At 32.3% G+C, this 10,360-nt stretch overlaps 1 pseudogene; it reads left to right on the top strand.

The window, feature by feature from the left end:
• The first annotated feature begins 250 nt into the window (after positions 1-250).
• Positions 251-9,561, top strand: LOC149555521 (NAC domain-containing protein 6-like; annotated as a pseudogene).
• Positions 9,562-10,360: the final 799 nt, after the last annotated feature.

The following is a 10,360-nucleotide window of genomic DNA, read 5'->3' as shown; positions in this document are numbered from 1 at the left end:
TCAATGTCCGCGTAACTTCTCAGGATTGACTGCAACCATTTTGTCCTTCCAAACTCTGCCAAAACAATGACTGGAAAACAGAACGATCTCTGCGTGTGAGACACTTTCACAATTCTTTTCCTTTATAAACTCTCTAAATGGTAAGATAACGCCCAATACATTCCCAAGTTTCTTGATTTTCTCGTTAATAAAAGAGCAGCCAAAGAATTATATCCATTGTTGAGAATTGAAACTAAATAAATTTGAAAAGATGGAGGGCGGATTGCATGGAGAATTTGATCTTCCAGGGTTCAGATTTCATCCAACAGAAGAGGAATTAGTAGGATTCTATCTCAGAAAAAAGGTTCAAGGCCAACCTTTCAGTTTTGACGTAATTGAAACCTTGTACTTGTATAGTTATGATCCATGGTAACTCCCAGGTAATAAAATTTCTTAAAAGGAATTATGGGAAAGTAAATTTCGATGTTCCGAACTCAAAAAATGGGTGGTCTACACGATGTAGGTGTTTCACAATGAAGATTTGGATGGTCTAAATCGTAAACAATGTATTGTTTTTGCATTTCCTTAAGTAGTCAATAGATGAATCGGTTTTTTTTGTGTTTTTTATTTAGGGTTTTGAATTGGTTGAGGTTTGTTTGTTATTAATGGGTCTGTTTTCTTATTCTTAAGTTCAAAAGGGTTTATCATGCATCGGTAAATCGTTGTTGTAGATTTTGCATTTGTTGTAGTTTTTATAAATTTACATGTTTCAAATCATATAGTTTTAGATCTTTCAAATTGAAGCCACCAATGGTTGAGATACTAAATAATGTATTGTTCTGAGTTGCCCTAATAATTAGTCAATGGAGGAAATATATTTTTTCCTATTTTATAAGGTTGTTGAATCTTTTAGGATTCTTTACTATTAATGGGTATACTTTTTTCTTTGCATATTCAATTGGGTTTATCATGAGCTTCACGTTGTTGTAGATCTTGCGTTTGTTGGAGGAAGAGAATGGTTCTTCTTTGTTCCTGTTGATAAAAAATGTGCTCAATCTAGAAGAAGCGGGCTCACAAGCTCTATTTATTGGAAGGCCATTGGGACGGATAAACCAGTTAGAGATCATGAGTTTCAATGTATTGGGCTTAAAAAGACATTGGTTTTCTACATAGGAAAAGCCCCAAATGGAGAGAAAACAGATTGGATCATCAATGAGTATAGAATGCCAGATTTTTTTAAAAACTAAAAGAGGGGTAAAATTTTTATTGAATATCAAAGAGCAAAACAACACAAGAACTACAAAACTACAGAGCTTTATCTTGGTCCAAAAGTTGAACAGGCATCTAAGTTAAATCAAAGGGAAGCATCCTATGATCAATAATATTCCAAGTCGACCCTTGCTCAGAGGCCCATTTAGCTAGACAATTAGCCACACCATTCCATTCACGAGGGATATGCATAAAAGACATAGAATCCAGAGAATTGCATAACTGAATGATCTGCCGAATAACTAGAGACAAATGTCAATCCACAAGCACAAGGTCCCTTTTATTCAATAAATTCACAACCACCTACGAGTCAGTCTCACAGATGATTCTTTCCATGTTGGTGACATAGACTTCTAGCTGTCCTTTTAATCTCCCCTACCTTTACCTACTCCAACTACTTTATTCATTGTTGTTTTCTAGTCGAGAGTTCTAGACCTCTCATTTTGTAAACTATACTTCTAGATTATAAGGTTTAGGTTTAGGGTTTGTTCCAGAAGTTTGAGTCGGCTGTAATATTTTTCTAGAAGTTTGTAGATGTTTTTTCTTCTCAGCTAATGGTAGATTTCTCTAGAATATTGTATGCTTTCTTATAACAAAAATACTATGTACTCATTTGAGACCTATGAGAATGAAATATAATATAGTTTATTGTGTTGCAGCACATTGTGTTGCTCTGTGTCTTTGTTATTTTTCTTCTGCAAATTCATCAAATTGGTATCAGAGCTGTAGAAAATCTAGACATTGTTTTTATGGGCAAATGAGAGCAAACCTAAAGATCTAAGGAAAAGTCATAGTTGTTGTGTGAGGAAGGAAGAGAAAGGGTTTGTAGTTGTTACAAGTCAGAAAGTTTTACTGTTAAATCATGACATGAACTAGTGGAAGTATTTCATAGCTACAAATTCAAACTTTTAATGTAAAAAATTATGATTATTGGAGCATCAAAATAAAAATACTTTTTCATTCTCAAGATGTTTGGGATTTAGTTGAAAGTGGGTTCCCTAAACTAGCAGACTAGTAGGCATATCAAGCTCTTTCACAAGTTGAACAACATTTATTAAAGGAAAATAGGAAAAATGATGCTAAGGCATTGTTCTTTATTCAACAAGCAGGGGAGGAAGCAATATTTCCAAGGGTAGCTACAGCCACAAGCTCAAAGCAAGCATGGGAAAATTTGCAATCAACATACCAGGGCACAAGAAAGGTAAAAACTTCAAAGTTACAAAATCTTAGAAGGGATTTTGAAAATTTACAAATGAAAGATTCAGATTCAATAGACTCATTATTCATTCAAACAATGGGGATAGTAAATCAGATTAGATCATATGGAGAAACCCTTGGGGATCAACAATTTGTAGAGAAAATACTTAGAAGTCTACCAAATAAGTTTGATTCAAGAGTTGTAGCCATTAAAGAATCTAAGGATCTCTTCTTGCTATCAATAGATGAGTTAATGGGTTCTCTCTTATCACATGAACAAAGGTTGAATTGTTTGGGAACTTCATCATTGGAGAATGCTTTCAAGACTCAACTTTCATTTGAAAGAATGAGAGGAAGATCATATTACAGCAAAGGCAGATGACGTTTTACACCAAGAGGAGAAAGAGAAAATCCACAGTTTAAGAGTAGAAGACCAGTATCAAGCTCACAAACCAATTTCACATCAACAAGAGGAAGGGGGATCAACCATCATCAAGGAGAAGGGTATGACAAATCTAACATCTAATGTCATTATTGTAATAAATTTGGGTATTTTGCATCTGAGTGTAGAAAAAAACAAGATGACATGAATAGGCAAAAGGAACATTTTACAAATGAAAGTCAGTCCAACACTAGTGAGCAAAACACCATCTTGATAACATGCAATGTTGCACAAGAGAGTTCTAAAGAAGTATGGTTCTTAGATAGTGGTTGTAGTAACCATATGAGTGGGTCTAAGGAGATATTCTCAATAATAGATGAATCAGTAAAATTAGAGGTTAAGTTGGGAAGTGATCATCAAATTTCAGTAATGGGAAAAGGGTCAATCAACATAAGAACTAAGAAAGGTGAAGAAAAGGAAATTCCTGATGTATATTATATTCCTATATTGCATCACAATCTCATAAGCATTGGGCAACTAGTACAAAAGGGATATAGAATACATTTTGAAAATGGTGAATGTGTGATTCTAGATAAAAGACCAAGCAATTGGGTGATTGCAAAAGTTGAAATGACTCAAAATAGAATGTTCCCACTTAAAATCCAAAGAGAATTATTCTTAGAGCCAAATGAACTGTTAAAAGTAGGTGAATCTACATTCAAAGCTTTATACAAAAATGAATCTTGGCTATGGCATTTAAGGTTTGGTCATTTAAACTTTAAAGGGTTACAACTCTTATATAAGAAACAAATGGTCTATGGGTTGCCATCAATAGAGCCACTTAAGACAACATGTGAGAGTTGCATTTTGGTATAGCAATATAGAGAAAAAAATTCAGTTGGAATGTCTTATAGAGAAAAACATCCACTTGATATAGTTCATTCAGATCTTTGTGGGCCAATGCAAACACTATCCTTAAGCGGAAAAATTTATTTCTTGACATTTATTGATGATTTTAGTAGAAAAGTTTTGGTTTATTTTGTGAAGTATAAATCAGATGTATTTGATGTCTTTAAAGAATTCAAGGAAAAAGTTGAAAAAGAAAGTGGATACTCTTTTAAAACATTAAGAACCGATCAAGATGGAGAATATATATCAAATGATTTTTTGAATTTTTGCAAAGAAAATGGCATATGGAAACAATTTACAGCAAGGTACACTCCACAACAAAATGGAGTAGAAGAAAGAAAAAATAGAACAATTATGGAGATGACAAGGAGTATGTTAAACGAGCAATACTTGCCAAATGAGTATTGGGTTGAAGTAATTGCATGTTCAACATACATACTAAATAGATGTCCAATAAAAGCAGTAATAAATAAAACACCAGAAGAAGCTTGGAGCAAAATGAAGCACAATATAGCACATTTGAGAATATTTGGTTGTGTGGCATACTCATTGGTACCTTAAGATGTGAGACAAAAATTGGATGATAGAGGAGAGAAGTGCATATTTGTGGGATATAGTGAACAATCAAAGGCATATAGGCTATACAATCCTATCAGAAAGAAGTTAATAATAAGTCGTGATGTTGAGTTTGTAGAAGAAGAAGCATGGGATGGTAGCTTGGATAAGTCAACTACAGTTGCAGCTACTATTCCACAATAAAATGAAGAAATTGAAACTCAAGATGTGCATTCTAAAATACAAATAAATGTTCCTAAAACACCTACAAGGGCACCTACCACTCAAAACACTACTACTCTAGCAAGCACTAATAGTAGTGAATCATCTAATTCAATGCTTGCTTCATTAAGATCAAGATCTATAAATACTTCAAGGAAGACACAAAGTCTTAGAGACATATATGATGAATTACAAGAGGCTGAAAATGATGATTTATATATTAATTTTGCACTCTTAGCACATGTTGATCCAATTTATTTTAAAGAAGCTATTAAAGATGACAAATGGATTTTAGCCATGGATGAAGAAATTTAGTCAATATAAAAGAATGATACTTGGGACTTAGTAGATCTTCCTAAAGGGAAGGATGTGATTGGAGTTAAGTAGGTATACAAAATGAAATATAATGCTGATGGAAAAGTAGAGAAACACAAGGCAAGACTAGTAGCCAAAGGCTTCACACAACAACCGGGTATAGACTACAATGAGACATTTTCTCCTGTGGCAAGATTAGACACTATTAGAATGATTTTATGCATAGCAGCCCAAAATAATTGGAAGGTTTATCAAATGGACATGAAATCAAAATTCTTGAATGGCATTTTAGAAGAAGAAGTGTATATAAAAAAACCACCAAAATATGAAATTTTGGGAGAAGAAAATAAGGTATACAAGCTGAAGAAGACACTATATGGCTTGAAGCAAGCTCCTAGAGCTTGGTACAACATAATAGACTCTTATTTTGTGAATAATAGTTTTAGTAAGTGTGGCTATGAACCAACTTTGTATGTCAAAGTGAACAATGAAGGAGAAATATTGATAGTTTTCTTATATGTAGATGATTTGATATTCACCAGTAATATGTCAATTAACAATTTGAAGGCAGCCATGAAAAATGAATTTGATATGACTGACTTGGGACTCATGAGATATTTTCTTGGGATACAAGTAAATACAAATGATCAAGGCATTTTCATTTGTGAAAGTAAGTATGTTACTGATTTTTTGAAAAGATTTAAAATCACAAATGTGAATTCAGCCCCTACACTAGTTGCATTGGGTATAAAACTTAGCATGAATGATGAAAGTCCTAATGTAGACATGACTTTATTCAAAAGATTAGTTGGCAGCCTTTTATATTTGATAGCTACAAGACCAAATCTAATGCATGGAGTTAGTCTCATTTCTAGATTCATGGACGAAAAAAAAGAAACTCATTGGAAAGCTTGAAAGAGGATTTTGAGGTATATAGCTGGAACAAAGAACTTTTGGATCTTATATGCGCATTCAGATCATTACAAGTTGATCTGCTATATAGATAATGACTGGGCACGTAGCTTTGATGATAAAAGAAGCACTTTAGGACATATGTTTCACCTAGGATCAGGAGATATTTCTTGGGCATCAAAGAAGCAACCAATTGTGACATTATCATCAGCTGAAGCAGAATATGTTGCAGCAACATTAGCAACTTGTCAAGCAATGTGGATGAGATGAGTACTTTCAGACTTGAAGCATCCACAAGAACCTACAAGAATATATTGTGATAATAATTATGCAATTTCTTTATCAAAAAATCATGTCTTTCATTAATGTAGCAAACATATAGATATAAGATATCATTATATTCGTGAATTAGTAAACAATGGTGACATATGTCTTAAGTTTTGTAGGTCCAAAGAACAACTGGTAGACATTTTCACAAAGCCTCTTGCAAAGAATTTCTTTGAACATCTTCGAGAAAGTATTGGTATTACAGACATACATGGCAGTGAAGATTAAGGGGGAGTGTTGGTGACATAAACTTCCAGCTATCCTTTTAATCTCCCCTGCCTTTACCTACTCCAACTACTTTATTTATTGTTGTCTTCTCATCGAGAGTTCTAGATCTCTCACTTTATAAACTATACTTATAGATTATTACATTTAAGTTTAGGGTTTGTTCCAGAAGTTTGAGTCAGCTGCAATATTTTTCCAAAAGTTTATAGATGTTTTGTCTTCTCAGCTAATGGTAGATTTCTCTCGAGTATTGTATGCTTTCTTATTAAAAAAACACTATGTACTCATTTGAGATCTACGGGAATGAAATATAATATAGTTTATTGTGTTGTAGCACATTGTGTTGTTCTATGTCTTTGCTATTTTTCTTTTGCACATTCATCATTCCAGCCACATTGATAGCATTGGTCCACTACAACCGAGATAGCTAGGGCTTCCATAAGGTTATTAGTATGGTTCGCTCTACAAGAAAGGTAATTTTTTTTCCTTATTCATAGGTTGCAATTTAATCTCAAATTTACTTTAAAAAACAAAAAAAATTGTTAGTACATTTATAAGAAAATTCTAATACTAGGCAAGAGTCTACAACACAACAACACAATAGTAAATTGTGAATCTCTTATCAATGAATCTTGGCTTCAGCTTGTTACCAATCAAAAAAAATTAAAAATTCCAATAGAATATTTTGTAACATTAATAATCAGTATAGTATGTAAGGTCCCATCCAAGTAAGGACTAGAAGGATTGTTAATTTGTCTACAATATAATTTGATTAGAAGTAAATATTAATTTTGTCATTAGAAGAACATTATATGGCTTATGCAATAACAAGATTAGGGAGAATCCTTATGTGACTTGCTATGATTAGTATTTTTTGAATAAGATTGACTTATCATTTGTAACCATCTAAATATTAGGTACAAATATGAATTCTGCTTATTTAATTAATGTGCAAAGTTAGATTCAACTTATGATCAACTATGGATTTTGTTCATACAATTGACAATGATTACAAATAGAAATGGTTGGACCTCTTTACATATGATACGGTAGTTTAGATAGTTTATGAGACTAGTAGCATTAGAACTAATTCACACTGTGATGGATTGTCTAATTTATGTTAACATCTTGATGAACTAATGTGAGTTACCTTATGGATAAATACCTTATATTATTCATTTTATCTCGTTATGATAATTAGATAGTTTTAGTAATTGAAATTATGGCCAATTGTATTGAATAGATATTGTGTTGTGATGAATACATTCTACATAAGGTGACTGTGAAAATGGAAATCAAGTTTGGGTTATGAGATTATTGTTTTGAAGTAAATTATGTATCATTTAATTCAAAATAAAGAAGTATAGAAATAAATAGAATATAGATAACACAATGAATACTAGTGATACTCATTATGTTATTGTAAGAGATGTTATGATTGGAATCTTATAATTAGTGAGAGTAAGTACTTATGCTTGATGAATTTGATTTATGTATGTGTAAGGTGTAAGGTGTTGTGATACATATGATGTGAATTATTAATGTGGTTATTATTCTTGAAAATTTTGCAATTAGAGAGTTAAAGTAGAAAGAATGATACTTATTTGTAAATGAATTTCATATGCAAATGATTATGAAGAAATGATGTTGGAATATAATATTGATCTAATGGGTTGATCTATGGTTAATTCAAGGATATGTATTAATGTTTAAAGTCTTATATTTATATGTTTGAGTTATTGATGTTAAATTTGAATTTGTGCAATGGATGATATGAAGGCCTAATCGAGTGATTATGAAGACATTCGAGAAAACTATGCCAACTCTTGTACAACAATCAAAGTCGACCTCAATGCAAACCTTTTGTAAAATCGGATATGAACTAAAGTTGGACTTTGGAGGGGTTAAAATAGATCCTAGAGTGCATTTTGGGTTAAAATAACCTAACCCACTTATACTACCTAAGGTTGGGGGTTAGTTGAGGGTCAAATCATGGTTAAAACTTACATCATGACACCTCAAAAGGGCCCCACTTCAAATGTGACGAAAATGAATAGTGGGAAAACAATGGGTTATGACACATTGATAAGAGAGCCATGTGCCTTCATTAAAAGGGGGGAAGACTTTGGAGGATGGGCCATTTTTCACCATTGTTGGAGATGAAAAGGGGAATTTATATGTAGAATAGGAGAGGAGAGAAGGAGAGCGATGATGGTAGAACCAAAATGAGGAGAAGAAGATCAAGGGGGAACTTGAGAGAGAGATGAGTCTTTCTATCCCTTTTCTTTTGTAGCATTTCTCTTTGAGTTGGATTCATGTAAGTCTGAAATGTGTAACAAGTGTAGTTTAAAATATTGTTCTTGTATTAGGAACTCACTTATATGATAACATCTATGATCCTTAGATGCAGTGAGTTCTTGCTCGGGGGTATGGCTAGGGCACAAGAGGCCTTATGATGCCATTAATTGGTAGGGTGGAAAACGAGCATTGTTTGAGTATTTGTAGTTTTCTTTGCAACTTATAAAAGCTAAGTCTTGTTATTTGATTCAAGCTTGTGTATATGACTCTATGCAAAAGAGATGTTTGTGATCTTACATTTGTGATGTATGAAAGGTTTCCTATTTGAATACAAGAAAACAAAAAAACAAAATAGTTATGTGTCTTATTAAGATTTATATTTGAAAAACTTTAAAATGGAAATCTAAATGTAATCAAAGTTGAGATAAATTAGTTAATCAAAGTTCCGTTTCCTTATAGTGCAGATCTGAAATTTGTAGTAGAAAATAGTGTTTTCCTTTAAAAGAATCTATGTTTTATTTTGGGTAAGAAATTATGAGCATGATACAGTATTAAACAAGCATTTTATTTATTGTAGAAGGGTATAGTGTTCTGCCGCATACACAGAAAAGCCACATCTCAGAAAATATTGGATCAACGAGCTATAGAAGGAGGAGTGGACTTCATGAATATTTCACCTGCTTTAAATTTTCAAAATGACTTTAACTTGATGAATCATGAATGCGTAGCCATGGATGGGGAATTACCTTATTAAAATGAAGAGGTAATGGAGTGCATGAGTCCATTAAAGGATAATAAACTGAAGCTTCCTGAATTGCAGGTGCCTATGTTGTGTGTGGATAAGCTGTTTATCCCATGGATAGAAACATGGACACCTTCCATGCTGCCATGTGCTCCCAAGGAAGAATGGAATAACATCTGAGATAATGCTGCCATGCCTATTTTTCGATTTTCTTCTCTCCCAAACTTAAGTAACAATGGTTAAGGAAGTGAGCTCTATAATTGAGCACCTTATGTTAATAAAATCTTCTAGGTTTAAAACAATCAAATAAACTTTCAATAATAGAGATTGCTCATTCACCTTATGTATATGTCAGAATCCATTCATGTAAGGATTTGTTTTTAATAGGTAAGGGGCTAAAGTCGAGATTAGTTATTATTATGTATTGTGAATAATTATTGCTATTATTTTTAAGCTGTTAGAGTAGATTCAAATCTAAGACCTCCAGATAAGAGAGTCACAAACTACATTTGTGTTATAGACTATTGATCCATGTGTGAAAATATTATTTGATATTTTCTCTTTCCAAATTATAAAAGTTCCTCAATCCTATTCAACTATAGTTTTCTTCAGAGTTTCTTCAATATTACATAAGACAATATATTAGTTCAATAGATTGAATTTCTAAAACTACAAATTTTTTTAAGTTATTTTTAAAAATAAGAAATAGAATTATTTTATTTATTTAATATTTTTCGGTTGTCATTCTTGAAAATGTAATCTGAAATTGAAAGTTCTGGAGATGACTAGTTTGGAACGAATCTTTTTGGTGTTCATGCGTGGAAACCTTTTTTTTAATCTTTCCTCCGATGCTGTTAATGACTTTTCTATCTGGTTTATATTACTGAAATTACTTATTGAATTGTGTGATTCTAGGATCTTACAAAGTATTGAGAATTCCTTTGACAATTTTTTTATTTTTCCATCGGCTATTTGAAGATGCTTTTCTACTGCTAAGATTTGTGTTCTTTTGAAGCCAATTTGTAATT

This window comes from Cupressus sempervirens, chromosome 5 (genome assembly GCF_028749045.1).
Source record: "Cupressus sempervirens isolate cs-2001-9-10 chromosome 5, ASM2874904v1, whole genome shotgun sequence".
NCBI lineage: Eukaryota > Viridiplantae > Streptophyta > Pinopsida > Cupressales > Cupressaceae > Cupressus > Cupressus sempervirens.
Note: the sequence above shows the minus strand (reverse complement) of the source record. Positions and strands in the feature narration are given on the sequence as shown.